Source organism: Actinia tenebrosa, unplaced genomic scaffold (genome assembly GCF_029948245.1).
Source record: "Actinia tenebrosa isolate PJP-AT-01 unplaced genomic scaffold, QUT_ActTen_1.0 PGA_scaffold6__47_contigs__length_16458017, whole genome shotgun sequence".
In the NCBI taxonomy this organism is placed as follows: Eukaryota; Metazoa; Cnidaria; class Anthozoa; order Actiniaria; family Actiniidae; genus Actinia; species Actinia tenebrosa.
The window spans coordinates 9,944,196-9,969,412 of NW_028292583.1; the positions used below are offsets into that span (position 1 = coordinate 9,944,196).

The 25,217-nt window shown below is 34.9% G+C and overlaps 5 long non-coding RNA genes across 6 annotated transcripts; 3 read left to right on the plus strand and 2 right to left on the minus strand.

Moving 5' to 3' along the window:
• Positions 1-58: 58 nt before the first annotated feature.
• On the minus strand, positions 59-1,365 carry LOC116291877 (uncharacterized). Its single transcript, XR_004196618.2, has 2 exons — positions 980-1,365; positions 59-353 (listed from the first exon to the last, which is right to left on the minus strand). It is a non-coding gene; the product is annotated as an uncharacterized LOC116291877 (long non-coding RNA).
• A 504-nt stretch (positions 1,366-1,869) lies between these two features.
• On the minus strand, positions 1,870-8,956 carry LOC148906023 (uncharacterized). Of its 2 annotated transcripts, none has more exons than XR_016121613.1 (2): positions 8,764-8,956; positions 1,870-2,203 (listed from the first exon to the last, which is right to left on the minus strand). It is a non-coding gene; the product is annotated as an uncharacterized LOC148906023 (long non-coding RNA). The 2 variants fall into 2 exon arrangements; XR_016121614.1 differs by lacking the exon at positions 8,764-8,956 and adding an exon at positions 2,674-2,739.
• LOC148906024 (uncharacterized) lies at positions 6,093-7,921 on the plus strand. Its single transcript, XR_016121615.1, has 2 exons — positions 6,093-6,586; positions 7,605-7,921. It is a non-coding gene; the product is annotated as an uncharacterized LOC148906024 (long non-coding RNA).
• A 7,856-nt stretch (positions 8,957-16,812) lies between the features above and the next one.
• On the plus strand, positions 16,813-18,491 carry LOC148906025 (uncharacterized). Its single transcript, XR_016121590.1, has 2 exons — positions 16,813-16,992; positions 18,163-18,491. It is a non-coding gene; the product is annotated as an uncharacterized LOC148906025 (long non-coding RNA).
• Positions 18,492-21,733: 3,242 nt separating this feature from the next.
• Positions 21,734-23,015, plus strand: LOC148906026 (uncharacterized). The gene is made up of 2 exons (XR_016121601.1): positions 21,734-22,019; positions 22,676-23,015. It is a non-coding gene; the product is annotated as an uncharacterized LOC148906026 (long non-coding RNA).
• The last annotated feature ends 2,202 nt before the right edge of the window (positions 23,016-25,217 follow it).

The following is a 25,217-nucleotide window of genomic DNA, read 5'->3' on the forward strand; positions in this document are numbered from 1 at the left end:
CTGTAGCGGATTTCTAGCAATGTATTTATTCTACTATCAACTACTCTGAACAGCAATCTTGATATTACAGTTTCAGTTTTAATATATGCATACCTGGAAGTAAATTTACAGTTTTAGTTTTAATATATATGTATTACCTGGAAGTAAATATATTACAACAGTTATTTTAGTTTTTTCCATTACTTTCAAACTAAACTTTGCGACATTATGATCTTTACTAGAGTCTTTCCATCAGTTTCCCGTTATAACCTTCTTAGAATTCAATTATTCCTATAGCCTTGAGCCACGTTGTTGAGCCTTTCTTTAAGAAATACACGCCTCTGGTTCTTGTATGACTCTGCAACACCTGCTTCCTAATATGGACAGAAATAAGTGATTTTTAATTCCTGCACGAAATGGTCAAAAAAATTGATGTTAACAGGTGCCATAAGAATTTCATGACAATTTACTTTTTTAGTTGAATTTAGTTTTAAAATATTGTAGAAATGATGAGAATTTACCTGAATGAAATGTTATTTAAGTTAAGGAAATGAATCGCGACTAAAAAACATATGTAAATTATGTGGTAGCAACAATAGCATGACTAGTAAAATAAAAAAGAGCTTTTTATACATATTTTATGCAGACACGTAAAACAGCTCGACATCTCAATTTTATGAAATCTTTTGACCGACATCTGGTTTCTCGTAAATTATCTCACAATTAAGCCCGAATAGGACGTTTGCATGATGGCGTCAATCGACTCCCACTACTAAGATGCTTCGCGAATGTTCTTTCTTAATCCAATGTTTATTCCCTCGTGAGAATAGTATCTAATTAAGTGAGCAAAAGAAAGTGTACAAGGGAGTCTGGTGGTGGAAGTGAATGACGCCATCATGCAAAGGTCGTATTAGAATTAGAGACTGCTCGTCCATTGACGGTAATTCATATGTGACGCTTAATTAACCTACACTCTGTTCGTATTTTATAAAGAACTTACATTTCTTGGGTTTACACTTTCCCTCTTCCTGCCATAGCAACATGATTTGCACTGGCGACACAAACCAAGAGTGCTGTGTGCTGTGTGCCGTGTGGTGATGACAACGACAGCGAGGGAAAAAAGTAGAACTTTAAACATGTTAAGTTTTCCTTCTGGCAGCAGATTATTTTTCTACAATGGTCGTTTCTTCAATGAAGCATTGGTGCAAAAGTAACACTTTCATTGTATTTATATAGTGTCGAGTAAAACCAGGTTTAAACGGCTGTTTCAGATAGTATCACAACATCGCCAACATCGCCAAAAGCCGGCACTGCGCGCACTTTTTTTCCGGCTTCGATTACAAGCTGTTTAACTATCTAGTTTTTGCATGTTTTCGTGGAGGAGAATTCTTGTATAACAGGGAATAAGAATTTAGATAAGGCCTCGGTCAATTGACTTTTAAAGGTTTATTCAAAGTTTCACCATTTTGTTTTTTGTTTTTTGTTTTTCTTTCGTAAAATGGCATGGTCTTAAAGTTTTTTGGGGGGGGGGGGGGGATGGGGGAATTAGAGAAGACACATTAACCTATCATAAAAAATTTAGAAATGATCAAATTTATGATCAAAGTTCAGTATAATACTTATATATTTCCACCAAATACGTTTGGAATTTCGAAATGTTAATTTTTGGATGAAATGTGAGGAAGAGTGAAACCCCCCAGCAAAGTAAAAAATGGTGAAGCGCGGGAGGGACCCAACAGGAGAAACGCTTTAGTTTAATTGTGCCTGCACGTGTCATACATGTCGTATATGACTTTCGATTTGGGAAGCGTTTTTTGCAGGTAGGTACGTTGTACTGGAAAGAGGCGAGTGCACTTTCCCGTATGTATTTCCCTTTTAAACACAATAATATTCATCTGATAACAACTTTATTTTATCATCTTTGAGGTAACTAAATAAAGAATTTGGTTTATTTAGGTGCTCTTAGTAACCAACGCATATGAATTTCTTCTTATGCTATCAATGAGCAAGCTCGTCGGCTACGTGTTTAAGTTACATCAGTGTCTACAAATTATTCATTAGTTGATAAAATATATCATTTCGCGAGTTCTTTTCATATTCTTTAAATCCAGAAAAATATTTATTGCCGTGCATCTGACATCGGGTGAGGTCCTAGGTCACATCCAAGTTGTCTTGCTGCTCGACATATACTTTGTTTCCTGGCTTGCTCTCGGTAAATATCAATCTGGAAGTGGAAAAGAGAACAGTGGTTGAGGATAACGTATCAAGAAAAATGTCATCTGCTGTAATTTATACAGATATTTCAAAAAAGGTTGAAGGGAAAATGGCGATCAGTGATTGTTGATAGTATTATCAAATGAATATCAAGAAATTCTTATTACTCTACAAAAAAAGTTTATCAGTGAAATTCTTATGGGTGTGGGAGTGGATGGTGGGGCGACAAACGACCAATAAATAATGTTGAAGCAGACGAAGATCATGAGATAATCAGTCGCCAGTTTTACTAATAGTTATTCTTATACTCCAACGCCGCCTTCACTCGACATGTTGACTTTTTTAGGAGCTCAAAACAGTATACATGCACTAAAATTGATTTTCAAAATTACCAACGCTCTATTTTTGCTTCAATTTGATTTACAGTCAGTCTTCTATTTTCATACTAAGGTATTCAATGTATTTCTTAAAGGTACCTACAATTAACATTACGCAAACGCTCTCGCAGTGGAGTCTGACTGGCGGTGGATGAAAGAGGAAGTTTTGCCACCCGTTTCAATATTTAACAAACAAAAAAAAAAAAATCAGATATAATATTTTTATTTGAAAATTTGAAAATACTTTATAATTTGGAATAACCCTCAAATGTATTTACTGTTATATGATTTCTAGCTTCGCAAATAGATGGTTCATTATATTGACGAGAGTGATACAAAAGCTGGCAGTTTATCGAGATACGAAGCCGATAATATGAATTCATATAAACAGCCATGACCTTTTGGTGATCACTACTACTGCGGCAGCGGTAACCGAAAAACAAAACGCGATCACATCAGATACTGGAGCAAAATAAATTAAGGAAGTTATCGGTTTGAAATGAGTATTTGTTAACATCGTTAGCAAATTTGTTTGTTTGTTTGTTTTGTTCCCTTACTCCTAAAAAAATTAAAATTATCTATAGTTTATGTGTGATATCCCTTGAATCGACTTGTCATATCGACCAAAAGAAAAAAGAATTTAGTACTTAAAATATAAATATATTTGCTACTTTTTAGGCCATTTGAAAAAAAGAAAAATAAAGTAAAGAAAAGGAAGAAAGAAAGAAAGAAAGAAGGAAACATCGTTATAAATACTCTAGAAAATTAGACATTTTTTAGCATTCTGTTATTTCCCTCGAATTCAGATATCACTCAATAAAGTGGAAGAAACCTATGTATATTTGATACATATGCCGGTGCATAAATACGTCCATGCGTATATATGACAAAGCTAGCCCGCCATATGTACATGAATACATCCATCCATGAGCAGATGTCCACTAATATCGAGCAAAATCGAAAATTCGAGAAAGAAAAAGACAAAGAAAGAAAACAAAAAAAGGAAAGAAGAAAAGTTACAAGAAAGAAAGCAAAAAAGAACATTTTGCTTGATCATTTTTTAATCAAAAAGATCATAATTTGATTTTTATACTTCAAACAGACACCTAAAAAATCTAGGTGTCATTCAATAATCATTTGGAACAATATAATCTTTTCTTTGAATTATCTTTTATATTTATGCATTTTAAACGCTGCCCAATGAACGCCTTTAACTTGCCGTTTATTTGAAGAAGAAGGAGAAAACGAAGAACAAGAACAAGAAGAACAAGAAGAACAAGAAGAACAAGAAAAACAAGAAGAACAAGAAGAACAAGAAGAACAAGAAGAACAAGAAGAACAAGAAGAACAAGAAGAACAAGAAGAAAAAGGAGAAGAAAAAAGGAGTCTCCGCCAATAATAATATACTATTATTGAGTTAATCCTCGCCCATTGTGGCAGAATATTGAAGTCGAGACTTCTGTCATATCTGTCATAATGGGCGAGGATGAATCCTATAGATGTTTTATTATATCGACATCACACCACAAATATATATATTTTTCAATAAAAAGACCACTATAGTGCCACAAGAATAAGTTTATTTGCAGCCCAATATCGCAAAATAGTGGATCGCCACGTGACTAAAATAGGGAGATGTGATACCATCGAGATAATATGACGGAATACACGTAAAATACTGTGATTGGTTAAACTCCATTTTCCGTGATAACTATATGCAACGCGCGTGCGAAATTTTCGCGCCTTTTTAGGAAACGCAAGAATGTATTTGATTTAAGGTTCCCTTAATAAATTGTTTGTACTATGCTAAAAGTGCTTAAAAATAATAATAACTATTTTTAAGCAATGATTCTTATTGTCTATTTATCTACCATATTTTCTTTACTCGAAAAAATTCTTCAATCATACGAATGATCTATCTTAGATCGATTTTTCAGAGGCATGTTTGACTATTGCTATACACTCTACAAAATTACATCATTCGTCCTTCTAATCTGCGAGAAAGTAACTGCATTAGCTTTGCAGAGCAATCAATCGACAAGACAAAATTAAAGTACCTATTGCATATGTCCTTTGAATGATATTCTGAATGACAAACCTTTTAACTGAAGATCAACAAATAGTAAGTACTTATAACAAGGCGCCTTTCACTAAAACCATGAAGTTTTCTCTCCAAGACTGCCGAATTTCATTCAAATTCTCCTTAAAAAGCGGTTTTGAATCGTTTGGCTGTTACAAGATACAAATTTAGGATGTTTATGGGTATGCAAACGAAGCAATTTTTAAACTGATTGCAATTTTGTTGAAATATGCGCTTTTTAAAAGCGATTTTCAGGTGTTTTTTTTTAATTACTATTTTAAGAGAGAAATTGTCGGATCACGAACATATATTTTTTTTGTGTGCTGTTGACGCGCGCAAGTAATCTGCTTTTTTAAAGAAAATAATCTTCACATAAGAGACATGAATTAAATGATTTGTGATAATTTACCGATACGAGTCCAGTACAAGTGCTTTAATGACTAGATGGATAACCTTTCTATTATTAATTTTCACACGTTCTTTATAAGATAACCGGCAGTATTCATTTATTAAGAACAAAAATATTCAACTAAAAAAGTAAACGAGCAGGTTTATCTTTCCTCTCGAGTAACCTCTCACTCTTACAACAGCAAACTTTTGATTGCATAAAATCTATTCAACATTCAACCATTCCCAAGAGAATTAAATAACAAAAGATACGGCGGCCATGTTGGAGGATATAACAAAAGATTTTATTGACAATTCTTTTGTTAAGTTCCTCCAACATGGCCACCGTGAAAACCATCAATTCTATCGCCAAGTTTTCGACGGCAGCTAGTTTATACCAACTCAGATAAAAAAAAAAAGATTTGTAATCATCTTCAAGCGAATTAACAACAAACATATGATCCATAATTATTTATTTGATAAAAGTAAACATCCCAAGATCACGTTTGTCAGTACTGGTTCTTCCAACATGGCGGCGAAGAGGTCACATGATAACTGACCAAAAAAACTATTTTTAGAGTTGAATAATTTGCAATAAAACAGCAATTGTCTCTGCACTCTTTTTCCCTCAAAGATTAAAGTAATAATCTCATCTTGTAGCGCTAAAAGCAAGTTAGTAAGAAGGGTTTATCCAAAAGTCATTTAGTCTAATGACTTTCAAAGAGTTCCGGCGAAAACCAAACCGAACTTTAAAGCAAACTAAATGCCTCATATACTTTTATGATGACGGAGGAAGTTTAGTATTACCCAATAAATTTAGTATATAAGATTGGTTTGATTCGCTTTTTAATACATATTGAGCACGTTTTGCAATAGCTGATAGAATTCTGTATTGAGACTGACACTGAATTAAGATGAAAACTCAATTTCTTATCACCTGTGCACTAGTTCTTGTGTGTCTTGTCCAGAACAGTACAGCTTATAGCAATGCCGTGTGCCTAGGATGTTCAAGTCCACCTTGTTGTCGTAAGAGACAAGTTATATTGAAGGTATGTTCAACTTCAGAAATTTCTCGTGAATTTACTTGTCTATTCGTGTTGTCGTAAGAGGCAAGTTATATTGAAGGTAAGTTCAACTTCAGAAATTTCTCGTGAATTTACTTGTCTATTCGTGTTGTCGTAAGAGGCAAGTTATATTGAAGGTATGTTCAACTTCAGAAATTTCTCGTGAATTTACTTGTCTATTCGTGTTAACTAAACGCTTTTTTAATAATCTTTATTCCATCCATCAAAAAAGTTTAGTATTACCCAATAAATTTAGTATATAAGATTGGTTTGCTTCGCTTTTTAATACATATTGAGCACGTTTTGCAATAGCTGATAGAATTCTGTATTGAGACTGACACTGAATTAAGATGAAAACTCAATTTCTTATCACCTGTGCACTAGTTCTTGTGTGTCTTGTCCAGAACAGTACAGCTTATAGCAATGCCGTGTGCCTAGGATGTTCAAGTCCACCTTGTTGTCGTAAGAGGCAAGTTATATTGAAGGTAAGTTCAACTTCAGAAATTTCTCGTGAATTTACTTGTCTATTCGTGTTGTCGTAAGAGGCAAGTTATATTGAAGGTATGTTCAACTTCAGAAATTTCTCGTGAATTTACTTATCTATTCGTGTTAACTAAACGCTTTTTTAATAATCTTTATTCCATCCATCAAAAAAGAAAAAGAGAAAATTACTTACAAATACATTAAAATAATTTTATATCTTTACAAAATCAAATGTCGTTTCTTATTAGAATCCATTGAACAATCAATTTTCATGTTTAATTTTGTCTATTCAAAGTCTGAATCTAATGCCTTTCTTATATAACAGAATTTCTTTAGGTGATATTGTTTCCCATCATTTTTTAAAGCTCTACAGCATTCTACTTTCTCATGATATCTTAGAGGCTTATCTAAGAAAACTTCAACTCTTAAAAACACCCACCTCCTGCGTTGACAGAGTAGTTATTTTGTAGAGTTTTACGATCGAAGCAAATTTCTGCTTGAGCGGTACCTGCGTAGCTGTAGAACCATTAGATCAAAAACGATTTTGTTTTCGAAATAAAGCTTAATTTCACTTTCTTCCCATAGAACCGCTTTTTTAAATTTCAGAATTTAATCTATGACGATGAATCACTTATATTATGGCGTCATTTATACTATCACTACCAGAATCCCTTTGCTTAAAAATTTGTTTAAATGTTGATGATATTAATGAATGTTGCGGTAGTCTTGTGGCCTTCAGGGTAACTCAATTTGTTGCAAAACTAAGAGAATATAACCGCGCTCTCGATTCATTTAGCTCGACTTTCCGTCCTCATTATCTTAGTGCCCGCCATTGCAGAGTGTTCTGATAAAACGGTTTTTGGCACTAGTACAGAATAAAATATCTAATACAAGAAAAGGGATATAATTGATCAGGCGATCGCTTTGACTCTATAGAACAGGGACGGAATGTGTTGCATACAGGTATTAAGCTTGTTTTACTAGTTTGCCTTTTTTTTAATTCGATTTTTTTAATGACAGAGGGCTCGAACGACGAACAGCGTACAGGATTTGTGTGCAGTCGCAAGGTCGCTTAGATGTGAGCAAATGATGCCCAATCTCCATGACGACAACCAATGAAGCTATCAAGATATTTATGGATCATTACATTATCTCGGACTAAACATTAGAATAGGCAATAGGCGGGTGTAGTTGAATTGTGCATGTACGTACATCAAAAGAGTCATAAGCTCTTGGATATGTCAAGATTAGATGAAATCAGCACACTGATAACATTTATTGATACAGTCTTATCGTAAAAGTCTTGACGTGAAAAATAAAAGACATTAGAGCCAAAATGTGATCACTTAATCTTTGGGATATTTTCTATTTGATTCAAGTTTTGCATCCGTTGTGGATATCGTCTTTGGACTCCTGTACTTCTCTCAACCGCTCGGTAAATAAGTAATATACCGAGGGTTTAAGAGAGAGACCTACTTGGGGAATGGGATGGGGTGGAGGGGGGGGGGGGGGGGGGGGTGGGAGGATGAAAGGAAGAAATGGAAACATAGGCAAATAAAAGAAATGGGGAAGTGATAAAAAGTGATACATGCCGGTCGCTTCACACGTTCAATATGGTTAGACATACAGGCTTGCCATGGTGTGAGGAATACATGCGTGTTAGGACCATTCCAATAAGGGTCCGGGTCAACGACACAAATGTTTTTCAAAAATACCGGCAACCTTCTCATATGGAGCAGAGCGGAAGAACTGGGGCGTTAGCTAGCACTTCACTTTTCAGAAATTTGACGAAAGAAAGAACTATGTGCCCGTAACTTTTTTGGTAAGTATTTCGACAAGTTCAACACTCTCTTATCACCCCACCGACTATGCGCTTTTTAAGTTAAGGGTTGCAAATAGGTCAAGATTTTGAACAAGAACACCTTCAAGATTTGTTAGGGAGCTTGTGGATATACTTTCAATTTATAACACTTTGAAATCTGTCGCACTTTTAAATTTACCAACTTGGGTTTTAATACTCTTGTACATACTTTTGAACAGTTGATGCCACGTAGAATAGAACTGTATGCATTCAATACAATTCAATTCTGAACCATGATAATCGAGGGTTTTGGATATTTTCCAGGTATTTCTAATCGATGACAGAAATATATAAAATACGATGCGTTTTCCACAATACCTGTCTTTTGCCGTTATTACTACACGGAGGTGGCTTGCAGTTCTTACCAAATCCTCCATGAAGAATCGTCGATCCTTGGTCTATAGTGAACACTAACATCCCAAAAGCAAAGACTAATATTGCTATTCTGCTGTTCATCTTGATACCTTACTATGGATCGCGTAAAACGGTGATTGACAAGCGCGCAGATTGAATGGTGGACTTGCGTACGTTACGTCGCAGTATTTATAGAAAAATGTTGATTAGTTGTTGATTATTAAATTAGTACGTGGTTATCAGCTGGCTTCTATTTTACTCACCAAATGACTTTAATTTTACTAATGGGTCATTAAACTTTGATAGAAAGGATCTTTATTGTTCCTGTTTATTTCTGTAATAAGACCAGCTGAAGAACGTGCCAATATAAAACATTCTTTGGTACTTTTTGGTTTGTCGCATGAAAGCATACTTGGAATTAGAAATAGATTTTAAAAATAGTTACTTGGAATAGATAAAATATTGAAAAAATATGAAAAAAAAAAAAAAAAAATACTGCTTGTACTTGGACATTTTTCTTTGGAAAAGTAGTCGATCATTGTTTGAAGGAAGGTAACACAGTTTCCTCTTCTTTGTGTTATCTAGATTGATGACACTTTAAGAGGCAGGTGAAAAGAGTAGATCATGCGTCAAGCTAAATTATCAAAATATCAACATGACATTATCGATTAAGTAACGCTTCCCCGCCATGCAGTGTTGAATAAAACAGAACATTTGCCCCCACCTTTGTGCACTAAAGAAATTGAGTTACTTGGCCATCTGCCTACAGTACCTCGCTCAAATAAGCAAAGTACATGTGTACACATTAGCATGTAGACATTAATATAATAGTACTTATATATTTGATCACTGATGTTATTTCAAAAGTTATGATAACATTTTTTGAGCCAGTGATATATCAATTTAATTTTTATTCACTCGATACGAACTGTGCAAGAGAGGCTTTGTATTAAGAAAAAGCTATCAGTTTTCTGACGATTTAAAACAAAAACCATATCTTTTCCCCTTAGGACAGATTTGGCCCATTTTGTTAAAATCAGTTTTTTTAAGATAAGAGAAAACTTAGTCAAAAGGAAAGTGGAAAAATAATATGTCTTTATTGACTGAGTGGGAGGGCCGTACGGGAAAATATTTGGCTCGTGGTGATGCCGTACGGACCGAGTGCAACGATACTTATTTTTAAGCCCGGTGAAAACGCGTAAAAAATAAAAGAATATATGAAAAACTCAAAAAGTACTATTACACTCATCCCATCCCAACCGCAAAAAATTAATCTTGAAAACTATAAAATAAAATAGAAGTTTCCGATAAAGTAAATGATTCGATAATAGTAGGATGCAGCACTTAAAGACAAAGGACAAAGACCTTTGACGTTTGGGAGTTGGCGTTCTATACATCGCGACGAGCTTTGTTTTTTTTTTACACTTGAAGTACATAGTAATAGGAAGTTTATGCTTTTTAAAATTGGTTTGGCTTTTTGCCTGGGGACGCGTTGTAACGACTCTTTTGTAAGTTTATTACTTTTTTATACTTCAGTCTAATGCTTTCTTCCCGCTAAAAAATTTAACAGGTTTGGGATTTCACGGAGATTCGATTCGTGAGTCAGCTATGCCCTGATCTAGATCGACTCAAAGGTTGCTTAAGGGTTCAGTCTGTGAGTCAGCCGTGCCCTGACTTAGATCAATCCAGAGGCTGTTTTAATGTATTGATCTGTGAGTTAGCCATGCCCTGACTTAGATCAGCCCAGAGGTAAGTTGTTTCAGGGTTCAGTCTGTGAGTCAGCCGTGCCCCCCTGACTTAGATCAACCCAAAGGTTGTTTTAAGGTATTGATCTGGGAGTTAGATCTAGTAATAGTAGAAGTAGCAGCAGCAGCAGCAGCAGCATCAGCAGCAGCAGCAGCAGCAGCAGCAGCAGCAGCAGTAGTAGCAGTAGTAGTAGTAGTAGTAGTAGTAGTGGTAGTAGTAGTAGTAGTAGTAGTACTAGTAGTAGTAGTAGTAGTAGTAGTAGTAGTAGTAGTAGTAGTAGTAGTAGTAGTAGTAGTAGTAGTAGTAGTAGTAGTAGTGGTAGTAGAGTAGTAGTAGATCAATGATAATATCAAATATCTTGAGAACGCTCGAGAAACCTGAAAACACACCACCATCCGGCTGAGCGGGGTATCCTGTCACATGTTATAATCAAAGGGCCGATTAAACATAAAAAGACTTGAACTGCGTAAAACAATAGCCCCAGTATAATTACCAAAACTAGAATCCAAGTAATTTCTTAAACCAAACTGGCAGACAACAATAGATTACACGTATTAGAATAGCAAAAAGTTATTTTAAATATATAGAATACGTCATTTATTTTGTATAATAAACAAAGAGGTTTACGTATTATAAAGTGGAAGTTGTTGAAAAAAAATTTAATTTGAAAGCAAAAACTAAAATACCAAAATTAACTTGACTTAGAAAAAAAAATTAACCCAGAATAAAGCAAAAAGTTATTTTGCGCCATTTTTTAAACAAAATATATTGGCAGTTTTTCTTCCCTCGTATTTAAAGGCGCATTATCTTGAGCCATTTTGAAGGGCGTGTTTTTATAATCACAGAAGAGACTTGATTTATGTGTTCAGTAAACATAATAAACGCTAACGTGTAGGCTGCCATGCCGGCAGGAAAATTAGCACGGAAAGTTTCATGTGCGTAGAAAAGTCAACAATCAGGTAAACGCCAACCACTATCGTTAAGTACCTAATATATAAACAGGCGCGCGTTTTGCTCATTGTATTGTTTGATAACCACTTTGGATCATGATATCAATCTGTTGTCACTATACAGCTGGTTATAGTTTGTCATTTAGCTACACCTCCATAAAAAACAAATCAGGAAAAATTTCCAAAAGACATCCAAGTCTCCCTGCATGGGCTAGTGGATCTAGAAACCTCCAGTTTTTGTTTGAATTGTGCCTTAGATCAGAATTGATTCTCAGTAAGAATAGGACTATCGTAAATCCTCTATTTAGTCCCCCGGGGGGCTTATTTATTTCAGACACGTTTGAGGGAGGGCTTATTGGAGAGGGGGGGGGGCTTAATTGAGAGGGGGGGGCTTATTGATTTAGTCGAAACTTAGTAAGTCGTACGCTGTCAGGATGTAATATGATTGTAACTCAGGATTAAACGGAAGCATTACTATTGACCTTCTCGCATGATCTGTAGTGATGTACATGGCATTTTTATTATTTGATTTACCTGTTAGTCTCTAAAGTATAATTTACGATAATTGTGAATAGCAAAACTAAAACACGGTAACATTAACAAAGCAGGCTAAAAAGAAATGTTCTGAACAACCAAGACTTAAATAAATCACCTTTAATCAGTACACGTGATTCTTTAGTTGTGAAAGGGGGAAGGAGGGGGGGGGGAGGGGCTAAAAAGAGGGGGGGGGGGTAACCAATTTCTTTCTTTAAAAAGGGGGGGCTTATTAGAGAGGGGGGGGCTTATTTGAGAGGGGGGGCTAAATAGAGGATTTACGGTACTTTACATTGTCGTTTTTGATTGATTGAATTTTTCCACAATGCATGATGACAAAGAGGTATCATTTATAAGTAGCTTTTGTTGTATGTACAGTAAAAGTAAAACGAAAGGCATTTTTTCCCTAATTCTTAATAATAATAATAATGATAATATTAATAATAATAATAATAATGAAAACTTTATTTTTAATAACGGAGAACATCAGATAAAAAAAAAACTGATATATTTATTTACATATATAACTAAGTTTTAATAGTGTTTGCGGTTAACCAGAGTGGTTTCTTTATTTCTTTCTTAATGATACATTTTTATTGAAAATTTCGAGATTACCGTTCGTATTCTCGTATATTGTGAGAAAAATCCCGTACTCAATATTATCAAAAGGTCTTGGCTGCAATATTGAAAAACGCTTATCACAGGTAGCCCACACTACTTTGGACTTAGAAGGAATCACGTAGTAAACATTAAACCTTATTTATTTGGGTTTGTCCATTTAAGATATGGCCAAGTGTCAAGTTCTCTCTACTGGAATATTTATAAGTTTCTTTGTTTGAGTTGTATTCATATTCATTTGTCTTCTCAAGTGAAACCGTTAAACAAAGAAATGATACTCTAGAGAATGAAACGTGGTCTTGAGAATAAGATTCTTTGTTTGGATTGTATCCATATTCATGTGTCTTCTCAAGTGAAACCGTTTAAAAAAGAAATGATACTCAAGGGAACGACTCATGGTCTTGAGAATAAGATTATTTGTTTGAGTTGTATCCATATTCATGTGTCTTCTCAAGTGAAACCGTTAATAAAAGAAATGTTACTCTAGAGAATGACACATGGTCTTGAGAATAAGTTTCTTTGTTTGGATTGTATCCATATTCATGTGTCTTCTCAAGTGAAACCGTTAAAAAAAGAAATGATACTCTAGGAAATGACACATGGTCTTGAGAATAAGATTATTCGTTTGAGTTGTATCCATATTCATGTGTCTTCTCATGTGAAACCGTTAAACAAAGAAATGTTACTCTAGAGAATGACATGTGATCTGATATCGGGGTCTGAGAAGGAAAATGGCGGCTGTTCAGATCTGAAACCCAGATTACGTTTGCCTGAGTCCTTACCAGGCGATTTTCCATGATAGAAATTGCAGTAGAACTTCTTTCCATTGGGCATTATTTCTTTTTTTGTGTAATTTTTGAAACTATATATTAATACACTCTCTAAAAAACATGACGTTTCGGCTATAACTAAGGATAGCCTTCATTTATAGCCTTCACTCTTTGTCTTGTACCATATACGTTCAAGGGAAATATATATTAATTATTACAAACTGCAACGTTACTAACATGAATACTCTTTTCACTAAAAGGTTTGGAACGGTTATATGTTATGCACGCCTACGTCAATAAAAGCTGTTTGAGCCATGCGAGATATAGGTGTTAGGTGATATGTTGTTCCGCGGAAGACGCATAGAGTAGGAATGATCCATTATGAGAATGATCTATCTCCTATCGTTTATTGCCTATCCCCTGTCGCCTTTGACTGTGACAACCTTTTTTGAAATGCTATTATATGTGCATATGTGTGTACTGATGTGACTCAAAAATAAAAATAAAAAGAAGTTTGAGAATTGAAGAGGTTTGACAATAAAAGAGTTCCGTAAGAAATGAAGCCAAAATATGATCGTAATATGTGCCCTTCAATACGAGCATGCAAAAGGTTTGACAACATTAAATACTTATTCCTCAAAAAAACTCTACTGCTATACTTTATTACTGCTATGCTTTATTGTAAGCCTTTTATCTATCAACACTGAAATAAACTAAATAAAAAAGAACGAAAGCGTTGGCCGATCACCAGTAAACTTCAGGTTTGTAAGGTTATTAGTGCGACTGAAGTGCAGAAACTCGTTAAGAAATCGAGATCTTAAAGATATGATTGTTTTTGGAACACGCTCAAGTATCTGTTATCTCCAGCGGTGAACCACTCCAAGGTTCCCAGAAACAGTTTTGAAGTATCTAAATTATCAATTCCCACACATAAGGATTGCATGAATAATTTGAAATGAACTTTTGAAAATTATCAGTGATGAACGAAAAGACGACCAACATTGATGACTTTTAATTTTTAAGATTGATTCCTTTTATCTTATATTGAAATGTTTTCTCTCTTTTTTCACACCAGTAATTTTTGTACTTGATTCAATAGCACTGTGCTTTACATTTGAAATAATGACTTTTCTGGTTATGAAAGTGTTTTGATATTATAAATTTTAACGATAAAAGCGAATACATTTTAAGTTAATGTTGAAGGAGTGAATTACCCTTCTTGAGAAATAGGTGAAATCATTAGGAGCAGAATGACAAGTCCTTCAAAATTTATCTGGGCTGTTATCTTTGATTCTTTTTGAATATCCTTAGCTTGTCAGGAATTTTTCTTCTTTTTGTCTTGATTTGAGTCATGCAGAAGGAAATTAAAAGAAATAATCTTGTTGTTCATTTGACTTTTTGAAGAGGAATCGGAAATGAAAAAGAAAAGAAAGGATGAATGAATGAATGAATGAATAAACAGGAAAGAATTCTAAAGGAAATGTGTGCAATCAACAACAAAAGAAGAGGAGAGGAGAAATAAGAGAAAGAAAGAAAGAAAGAAAGAAAGAAAGAAAGAAAGAGAAAGAAAGAAAGAGGGAAAGAAAGAAAGAACTCAATAAAGTGGAAGAAACCTATGGATATTTCTATACATATTTTTAAAAGTGACAAATCTAGCGATTTCACAAACTCATAATCGGTTTTATCTACTAGAAAGGAAACTAGATAAGAACGGTTTGACTTGAGGAAGCCAGGCGAAGTGATTTGAGCAAGGTGAATCTATATCTTAGTATCGATACTATTTTTATATTTCCTATGAATAATAATATCTTGGTATTATGGCACAAGATAAAATGCTTGACTGTCATTTGAACAAACAAATAGTCACCGCGCGCAAGAATATATGAATACATTAAAATTTTAAAATTTCACACTTTTAGACAAGCAATCTCAGTGTCCAAGAACAATATAAGGCGCACTCTTATAGATATTTAACACATATGTCCTTCACATGGCATTTAGGCACAAATTACCGAGGTTTCCAGTTGCTTTCTTTCTCTTATTCGTTGGCTTCTTTTCGTATGTTCGTTTGTTCTTTCGTTCAGTTTCTTGTTCTTTTTTTCTTTTTTTTTTTTTTTTCAACCAAGTTTTATTTTCGTTTCGTAAGTTCTTTTTATTTAGTGTTTGCTTCATTCCTTTCTCGCTTTTCTTTTTTTCTCTTTACACCTATCTGTTTCCTTTGAACCAGTTACTACCTCCTTTCACTTTTCTCTTATTGACATTTTATTATTATTTTCTTTACTTTGCTCATCCCCATTTAGTACAATCTCTATTGCTTATTTTCATCTCAACATTTTCTTTAAAAAATCTAGAATGCAAACAATATATCCGTGAATATTAGTAATACTAACTTGCACTATTTTATGATATCAATTCTATTGTTTTCTTTTATTTATCTAGCACTAGTCTATTTTGAACAATTTAGTAATTAGTGTTTCACGGATATATTGTTTGCACTCTATATCAGTACGTTTTTACACAATTTCCATTTTGTCCCATAACATATTTCCGCTTCTCCTTGCTCTTAACCCACCACTATGTGAGAACTTTTTATGTTTTATCATTATTTGCAGTTTTAGATGAAGCGATATCAATTTTCCCCGGCAAAGATTTTCCAAAATCATTTTTGTGGTCACTTGACTTCGACTCTACTCATAATCTGTACATTTTGTGCTTAATTTGAGAAAATTTCCAAACTGTCAACGAACCTCATACTAAGCTCATTCAACTTTTGACAAATACATATAAATGTTATTTCATGCTTTTGAAGACGCGAACTAACTTTTTATTCGTTTTCTCTGTCAGTGTTTTCTCTGCCTTTCAACCCAACGCTAGGCAAATATAAGACTTATTGCAATAACAATCAAAGTCAATAACATGCCTTTTCGATCTCTATGTCTAGATCTATCCAATCAATGTCAAGAAAATAAATCGATCAAAAGTTCAATAAATTTCAAGTGTTAAGCAACATCAAGCTATTTGAAGATTGAAGATGGCCTACTTAAGGGAGTCATTTGTAACAAAGTCCATTTTTTTAAAGGTGTTCTTAGTCGCTCCTTACTAATGTCTAAACCGTGTCATCATTAGAACACAAAGACCATTTTATGGCCAGCAAACTAAAGGGCTGTCTAATGGATTTTCGCAATAATTGGGGCAGCTGTTTAGTGACCGATCAAATACTCTAACAATAAGAACCCTCAAATAACTTAGAGACAAGGAGAATGTGTTTGTTCGTTATCTCAAAGTAAACTTCCCCCAGAACTATTCCGCGCGCAGCAGTGAGACATACCGTCAAAACGTGATTGACACTCACGCGGAAACATAAGGACATCAGTCCTTATAAAACAGACCATTGTATAACAATTTTCACTCATTACAGACTTGGAACTCGCTCAAGTAAGATCGTCTTAGTGCAGTTCAAAATGGAAAGAGCTTGGATTGTTCTAGTTTTATTGGTATGCTGCGCTGTTCTACCTCATACTCACGCCTATTTAAGTCAGGTCCAGACTGGGAAACGAGAAGTGGCAGGACATAAGGTAAGATCTTTGCGTTTAAGCTTAGAAAAGATTAACATTACCTGATAAAAGAACGATTGAAAAAGCATGTCGTTTGTGTGAAATGGAAACAAAGGCAGGTTGAAGCAAATTAAATATCACTGCTCTTTTTTGAAGAATTCTCAACAGTAAGCTGAAGGCAATGTCCTAATGTCCTCTTGCTATATGGAATGTTCTGTTCGGTTGTAAGCATTTTTTTAAACCTTTAGTTTATAGGGATGGTCAAAATAAACATCAGTGCAAACTGTCACCCCAAACTGTCTCTTCAGCTAATGGAACAGGAATTAGAGTCGGTTTATCAAGTAAAACTGTAAATTTTGAGTACGCAATGTTTTTTTTTTCTTGTCCAGATTAATTCTTCGACTACTGATGCTTTTTCCTTTGCAAACTAATAGTAAACACGAATAGTTCCAGTACATTGTACAGTCTTTGGGAAGAAATTCGTACCTAATTCTTGAAAATCTTCAAGATATTTCAAGGCTCTTTTGACATGGAAAACTGATTCGGTTCATTTTTAGAACCCATTTTCCAAGCGGTAGCTTGACAATAAGATAAGGCATTGGAATTTCAAAGGAATTGGCGAAAAACATTAATATCAAGAGGAAACTAACGAGACAGTATGGGACTGGCCATTATGTAGGATATATAACTGACAGTTGTCACGTGGTATTTTGACAAGATATCCTATATACATGTCAAGGATACACCAAAAACCTTTACAAAGATTTTCTTGAGATACTGAATGATAGTTTGTGACCCTCTCACCTTCGGTATTAGCCGTATAATACTTTTTATTTATTGTAAAAAAAGATCTTTATAGCGGGCCATTGACATTACAAGGTGTCGCATGCCAGAACATTAAAAGGGTTCTGTCTTATTTACGGTAAAGTCTATCGATATCGCTAGAGCGGATCTCCTAAAACGAGTGGGATGGATAGCTGTCTCTAATTGCGCAAGTTTTTTCGAAGTCTATAGATACACCAGCTTGATGGTTCGGTGATTCCGACTCCTTACCGTCGCTATGCCCCATTGATCATATTTGGTTTAATGGTCCCTGAGAGGGAAAAAAGAAGAAATTCGTCTCGCAATCCTTGTACTATTTAAAAAAGATACTGTGTGAATTTACTGACATTTTTAAAATTATTTTTTTAGCTGCGAGGACTAGACTTCCAGGAGACTTACAGACTGAGAGCAGCGGTGTGTCAGCTTGCTGAGCAAGCGGGATGCAGTCCAACCTATACAAATGAGGCTACTTCAAAGAGATCTCAACGATGAACAACTACAGTCTGGAAAACTAAAAAATCCATTGTCTGATCACTGTCCAGTACCTCAAATGTGTTATCTCACAAAGAATTAAACTAAATAAGAGTAATTTCAAGAATTACATTTTGATTTAAATATGGGTAGCAGCAATATTCAAGCGATGTTCAAAATGTATTCCTCTGAAAAAAACTTAGGCATTAAATTTGAAAAGAATGTTTGATCTTGGTTTGTCTTTGATTGCTTACTGAATTCTCCTTACATCTCCTCATCTAGTTTTATTCTGGGTTCCAGTCCTTAATAGTTCCCAGTTCTTATCGGTTATTACATTTCTCCTCCCCAGTCCTCACGCACTTTTTCAGCGGTCTCGGTAAGATACAAAGTGGATAGTGGTAGGCATAACTTTAAGGCCAAAAGAGATTTTGAAAAAAATTGGGGGGGGGGGGGGGGGGGCATCTAAGACACACCTTTGCGGACGCGCATTGGCGTATCCATAGTTAATAGAGGAGATTTGGCGTATCTAGAGGAGTAAATAAAATAGCATTCAAAATACTTTAATCCCTCATTCCATTTCTCAATCTTCATTGTCACTATAATGTTTCAATGTTGATGACGTCATGATACATTTATCCTATTGCAGCTCTTCAGTTCCTTGTAGACTATTCCCAATACAGTCAATTCAAAAAACGTTGTCGTCGACCGGCTCAAGCCTACGCGACTGGACCGAAAGGAACTCTGGGTATCAATCATTGAAGCCGAGTTGACTCCATAATTTTATCTGACTAGTTATGCCTGGTTTACAGCACGAACCTTCGTAGGCGAGCAGAAAATGTTGAAGGAGATGTTTTTTTAATGCCTTCATATTTTCGAAATTGTGAACTAAATCATAACTACTTTGTTTTTCTTTCCCTAAACCCGAAGACATGCATTTAATGGATTGTTTCTCGCCATTATTATCTTATTACTAGCGGGAACAATTAATTCCGAACGAATATTTAACCGCTTCAGTGATTTTTACCCATATTCCTTTCGGTCCAGTCGCGTAGGCTTGAGCCGGTCGACGACAACGTTTTTTGAATTGACTGTATATTTAGGATTCACTTTATGTATTAGTCTAATAAATTATATTTTGTTCCATCGGTGTGGAAAAAAAGCCCCTATGCGATTAAATGGCTCAATGTCTGAATTTATTGGAGTTCCGTTCATGAATATTGTGGGAACGTAAACTCTCAAATAATCATATTCAACCTGTTGGCTGAGATGGTTGAGCATTGTATTGTTGTGCGGGAGGTCCCGGTTCGAGTCCCGACCGGAATAACACTCAGGGTCTTAAAATGGCTGAGGAGAAAGTGCTGCTTTTGTAATTACATCTACAAATGGTTAGACTTTCGAGTGGATCAGATGAGCAATTTAAATGGTCTTTCCACACTTCATCCGCACCAATATCGATCGTAGTGACGTAAAAAGAAAATACTGAGGAAGCAAAAGAATCCCTAGTAACGACTACCCTCATACTAACCCTCTCTCATATTTATAAATAATTCAATAAAAAGCCAATCTGAATTTTTAATCAAAGTAACTAAATAAAAAGGCCAACGAAACAAGTCTACGTTTTGTTGTCATCACTACGATAACATCTTCAGGTCAACAGAATAAGATCGAGAAACATGTAAATATACGGCAAAGTGCAATAAAGGATGCCTGGGACAACATCAATTATAGCTGTAAACGACGTACTTGCACATGTTTCAACGTTATTCAAAACCATAGCCAATTTTTTCATCACCCATGATACGAGTAATAGTTTTGAAAATGCGAATTTCCTTTGGAGGGATTTCCTGGATTTAAGTCACAATGATTTTAAATTTGAATTTGTTCAAATGCCGAAACTTATTGAAGATAAAATATTCATATCTGTAGGAGTAACGAATAAAAAGTTGAGGAACCCTATATAAAGCGAAGAAAATTTGAAATATATTTCTTATTTTTTATTTTTCTATCATTGCAATTTATAGGTCAGAAAACTTTTAGTACGAAGTATCATTATACAGAACAGTGCAAATTGGCCTTAATATGTTTAACTAAGGGCTCAGAAAAGTGAATTTCTTGCGATCGGTTAATAACGAGAACACCCCCCAAAAATACCTTTCAAAGATAAGACCCTTGCCTGTGGCACAGCGAATGTAAAAGATAATTGACTTAAAAGATAATCAGATGTATAAAGCCTTTTAAAGGAAAGGATTTAAGAAAAAAATAAATTTCTGTATTCTTCAAATTGATTTATGTTTAAAGTCAGGGCTAAGTTAACTCACAGATCAAGCCCTGATACAACCTCTGGAAGATCTGGAGCGGATCAAACTTCGGGGCACGGCTACTGATCTCGCAGATCGAGGCCTGAAGCAATTTCTTGGCTGATCAAAGTCAGGGCACAGCTGACATACAGATTAAAATGGAATAGGACGTTTGCATGATAGCGTCTTTTGACTCCCACTACCAAATTCAAGATGCTTCGCGAATGTTTTTTTTCTATTTCCTCATGAGAATAGTAAGACAATTAGTGCTAATTAACTGAACAAAAGAAAGTGTGTAAGGGAGTCTGGTAGTAGAGGTCAATGACTCCACCGTGCAAACGTCCTATTTAGTTTGTTAGGTTTTGCGGAGGGAGGAAAATGAGAGATTAACTCGGAGAAAGAAAAAAAAGAATCCAGGGAGAGACGAAAAGAACTCTACTCGCGTGTGATACCGAATCCAGGAATCAAAGCAACCCGAGATCCCAGAGGTGAGAGGCGCGTGCGGATATGAAAAAATGGAATAAAGACAGAAGGCATAGGCTTTATTGTGAAAAAATGCTTTAAAGAGTTTGCCTTCGACAAAGTCTTACAGTGATAATGCTTGTGCCTTACTTCATGAACACCGGAAAACAGCTTTCATTTCTAGTTCTTTGCTTTGTTTAACCAGTTTTCGTTTCCTCGGAACAGATCAAAGTATCTGACAAGCTAATTAATCAAACTGAACAAACCTTGAACACTTGGTAACAATTTCCCAAAGTTTCTGAGGGCGTAAGTACATCATGAAAAAAAGAAAAAAAGAAAGAAAAAAAAAAGGAAGAAAAAAAAAAAAAACTAACAAAAGAAGGAAATGACCTCAGCGCTCATCCCTCAGCATATGTGATATTTCTTACAGCGTGTTAAATGGCGAAGAGCTCAGTACTAATGCACTCGATTTCGACAGATTTCAAGATTTAATTCAACATCGGTTTTTGTTAGAATCTCGCAGGTGGTCGCAAGCACTGAATCGTCCTTCAATTGAACTATTTTTTCCGCCCCACCAACACACGGATCTTTTATGTTTGGGTTTTCGGTGACAAAACAACCGGTAACAGCTACAATTTAATTAAAGAAACGCCAAACTTTTTATATAAACTTCAAGGATTTGTAAAGCGGTTTCCGTAACAATTGATAACTCCAATGCACACTTGTTTCCCTGTTTTGAAGAGAACTACTTAAGATCGGCCATCAAGTAAGCGTTAAATTCAGTTGAGTTTGAAGATCAAGAAGCGAAGTGCAGTCCCTAAACTATCGTTCAGTAAGATGACTGCAAAACACCGGCTTCCAGTTTTAACCTGGGCTTTGGTCTTAGTTTCTGCGCTTTTGGTTATGCAGCCTCGTGTAGAAGGATATCTTGGACAATTTGGCGGCAAAAGATTTATTAACAGAAAACCGATGGAACTGAAAGACCTTTTTTCCAAGGTGAGAAAAATCAGTGAAACACTTCATGTGCCTCAAACACAGCCTGAAAAAAGACAATTTTTAAATCAACAACCTTCTCAAATTATTGTCTTACCCCGATTAACAAAAAATATACTTCTTTCTAGCTGCTATGATTTGCTAAGTTTTCTCACAACTTTTTTTTACGATATTAATTTTGGGTTCCTCGAAAATAACTTCCCCAAAGATTTTATGTCTTACTCTAGATTTTAAAAAATCACGTTATGTATGACACCGGCGTTTTGATTAAATTTTGTAAGGAAAGACAGTCTTTTCTCTCACGTTTTTATTGATGTTGAGTTTATCAAAAATGATTCCTTAACTGACTGAATACTATTCAATTTTATTCTCGAGAAAATGCACTCTTGAATTCATGTAGTATTTTGCTCTTTTTTTCTTCGGCTTCCCCTTTTCTCGTTATATGATGTAAAGTTTGTCAAGGATAAGAATTTTTGACTAATTTTGTTTTTTGATCGATGAATGACAAAAGTGGAAAAAAAAAGGAAAACGAATCAAACTGACTCTTTGAACCTTACGCACAATCCCGTCTTAAAAGGCGCGGCCCTTCTGTTTTGTCTTATGTTTTTACATAGAGAAAACATTACTAATATCGTCAGTCTGGCGTTTCTTAATTACAGGTACGAATGACAGACACCAAGCAAGGCAATCAAGCCGCCGTAGTACAAGGGGCTGTTGAAAGCATCTGCAACGCAGCCCGTGTGATTGGCTGTTTAAAAGACCGATAGCCGGAATAATTTGACATTAAAAAAATCTCCACGATAAAGACTACAAATATCGATACAATATAAATAAAATATAAATTTCGTTGCCAGGTATGTAAAGTCCTACAAATGAATCTTATAAGAATTTTTAACCTCGTTAATTTTGCTTCAAAAGCAAGATAATGTTGTGAAATATATTTGTCAAGCATCATAAATGATGAATTGTTCAATAAATAAAAGAATTCACGTTAATCGATGAATCGCGTAGATGGTTAATCGATGGAGCGCGTATATATGGTTTTTGTAGTGAAGCACTCAACATCCCTGCTTTCAGTGATAGGGCCTCAAGGGTCGTAGCCCGGTAGTGTCGCACTCAATGCTTCTCGCCTCTCATCTCTGGTGTCTCGGTATCTCCGATCCTAGCCTCCTCATCCGCAGGCTACCCCATATATTCTCTGTTTGGATCCCTGTGTTAAATTATATGGCAGAAAAGATCTAGGGACGAGAGAGGAGGACTTAAGCTGCTTCAAGATATTCTTCGTTTGCACGTTACGTCATCGCGGCCGCCATGTTTTTAAATTGTCTTTTAACTCTCTCGGGAATGCTTGCAACCCATCAATTGATACCATTTAGAGGTTTGACGGCACTTTAAGTACAATCCATTGATAGTCACTGTGTAATTTATAATTACAATATCCTCAGATCCCTCGTTCAGTGGGGTACAAAAAGGCAAAATATAATATAATATATATAGGACGACTAGGATGTTTGCAAGATGGCGTTATTTGACTCCCACTACCAAGATGCTTCGCGAATTCTTATTCAAATTTGTATTCCCTCGTGAGAATAGTAAGTGAACAAAAGAAAGTGTGGTAGTAGAGGTCAATGACGCAAACGACTTGAGAAACCCTTATACACGAGAGAATACACGATGTATCTCTGAATGCTCGACTCACACTTGACATGCTTCAAAAAACCCTTTTCCAATCCTCATTTTAAAAATAGTTTTATATTTTATAGGCTATTTAAGCTATCTGGTGGCTTGATAGCCTATAGAATAACGAGAAACGAGCGACAGAATTTTTCCCCTGGGTTACCGAGAATGAGTTCAGCTTTTTAAGGCGATTGGTATCTTAGCTTAGAAACTCGCCCCTTTCGCGCCTCTTTTGTGTATATTTGTCTTACCAATTTTCTCGTTATATCAATGAAACACAGGTACATACCAAGTTATCGTTTTCAATTCAGGTCCGAATTGATATTTTTTAAGAAAATAAATTATGATATAGAAAATAATGTCAGATGTTTTCGGATCTGACTAATTACGATAATTTTACACTGGCGATTTTTGCGGCGATTTTGGCTGCCATTTTTTGTGGCAATTTTCGGAAATTTGAAATCTTTTGTCTCATCCTTCAAAAGAGACATTCGTCTAGGAAAATCTTGGTATCCTGAAAAAAAACTTTACAATTAATTTCTTTGCTATTATTTATTATGGACAAAATTGAAAAAGAAAAAAAAAATCGTTAGTGTAAACGGGGCTTTAAGAAAGAAAAAACAGGCTTAAAAAGCACATATTGGGAACCCAGACTAATCGATACATTTCATCTTATCTGTTAATTCTTAATACAAAGTATATGAACTGTGTTTTATAACTGGCACACTATGCGATGATCGCGTATCCATCTTTCAATATATATAATAATCTATAAATGAACATTTAAGAGTAAACTGAGAGGCAGCACTAACCGCTTTGCTACTTAGATAATACTCTTAGCAATGAAGAAAAATATACCATTTGGTACTCATCTAATGTAAGTGATTGCGGAGGCTTTTTCTAAACGAGAATTCGAGACAAAATTAATTTCCACTTTGAAAAAACACTGCTAAAAACATGTTGAAAAAATTGACTATCAAGACTAATCGTAGCTACTTAACTTCATTTTGAGAGCATTATATGACATCAGACAATAAAGTACTACTTACCAAGTCAGTGGGGAGGGGAAAAGATTTTGAATAGATGGTTAAAATGTAAAGAATAATTATATATATTATTAAATTTGCCTTTACATATTGGTTCGAAGAGTGCAATATATTATTTAAAAAGAGTTCGTCAACCTGGGTGGAATTTCGAGAGTCAAGTACCTCAGCAAGGGTAATATTTAAGAAATCGCTCGAAAATCTTATAATATTTCATTGTGTATATAATATACTGCATTATTACTGAATTCAAAGGCTGACAAATAATTTATGGCACTAATCAATCATTACGTTGTAGTAAAGCTGATTGAAAGGAGAGCTTATTTCAGTATAGAAAAAATATCGGTCATTGAATTATGGTCTGGAGTTTATCAATTATGAATAGAGCGTTAAAGACTTAAGAGTACTTAATCTAGCCAATATATTTTCGCTTTAATGCGCAATATTTCTTTTCTCATTCTTTCTTTCTTTTTTTTTTTTC